Source organism: Equus quagga, chromosome 17, assembly GCF_021613505.1.
Source record: "Equus quagga isolate Etosha38 chromosome 17, UCLA_HA_Equagga_1.0, whole genome shotgun sequence".
Taxonomy (NCBI): Eukaryota; Metazoa; Chordata; class Mammalia; order Perissodactyla; family Equidae; genus Equus; species Equus quagga.
This window is the reverse complement of record NC_060283.1, coordinates 5,391,832-5,393,372: the sequence shown is the minus strand read 5'-3', so window position 1 is coordinate 5,393,372 and position 1,541 is coordinate 5,391,832.

Here is a 1,541-nt window from a genome sequence, read left to right as displayed (position 1 = left end):
GGGGGGGCCGTGCTCGAGTTGAGGTTCTGAGGCGGAAAAGGAGCCTGGGACCCGGGGCAGTGCAAGACTGTGTGATCTTCCAGAGGGTTCCTGGGAAGCAGGTCGGGCGGAGCCCCGGTCCGGAAGCCCGGCCCAGGATTGTGTGCCAGTGCCTGCGGGCCCAGGGGCCAGGGGCCGAAGGCCCTTGAACTGTGCGGAAAGGAGCGAAGGAATGGCATCCTGGAGATGTGGGAGCCTCCTGGATAACCACGGCCCTTTCCTCCCTCAGGGTCTCCGCACTTGCTGTTCCACATCCCTAAAAACCTCTTTTCCTTGCCCCTGGCAAAACTGCTTCCTTCCCATCCTTCTGGCTCTGGCAAAAACGCCCTTCCTCAGAGGTTTCCGTGACTTCAGCTGGGGAGGCTCCTGGCTCTTGTTACCTTGTCACCTGCCTCATAAGGATGTTTTGAGCATTAAATGAGATCATCCGGGCTCCAGGAACAGTGCCCTGCACAGAGCGAGAACCCCAGAGTGTCAGTGGTTATTATGTGTAGTTTGCCCATAAGTTCACTGTCTGTCTCTCCCTCTGTTGGACCCACAAGGCCAAGCACCAGAGCCTGGCCTGTAGGACCTCAACCCTCGTGGGATGAGTGAGTGAGGCAATGAAGTGAGCCCCCAGCATCGCAGCTGGAGCCTGGCACTGTCTGGGCCCCGAACATCGGAGAGGTGGCTGTCAATGTTAAGCAGGAGTTTCTCCTGGTCAATCCAGACGCCCCTCCTGAGGTCAGGGAAGTCCCCGGGCTTATCTTCCTGGATCTTCAAAGCCCAGCATGGAGATGGAGATGTGAGGGGCTGACGGTGTCCTCCTGGGCCTTGGCACATGCTAGTACTCACTCCCAACCTCACTCACGCTCACATGCACACACTGTCAACTTCAAGACCTGCCCCATCCCTCCTCCACCCTCTGTGGCCCTTCCCCAACCCTTCCCTGACCTCTTCTCCTGAGCACCCCACCTGCTCGAATCGTAGTTCTTGCTAGGTTAATTGGAGGTATAGGTTTAGGGGTCTTCTTCCCCACCGACTGGGCCACCACTGAATCCTGTTTCTCTTTGCAGCCCTAACTTTGTGCTGGGCACCATGCTGGATGTGAGGGATGCAGCAGTGACCACAACAAACAGGGGCACCAAGAGAGAGCCCCTGGGCAGGAACCTTTCAATCCACAGGACGCAAGGTGAGCAGGAGCCTGCCTTGCTGGAAAGGAGGGGAAAGACGTTCCAGCCAAGGGGAATTATAAAGTCAAGACCCCAGAGGTGGAAATGAACTTGGCTTGTTGTAGTGACAGAAGGAAGACCAGAGAGACTGGAGACTAAGGGGCACAGGGATGGGGTTGGGTTAGAGAGGCAGGCAGGGAGACCAGACTGCACAGGTCTTACAGGCCACGGAAAGGGCGCTGGGTTTTATCCAAGTGCAGGGGCAGTCATCGGAGGTGGAGTTTGACTTAGGCTTGTAAAATCTCTGGCCAGAGGAGAGGCAGGGAGCCCAGAAAGGAGGCTGGTGCAGGC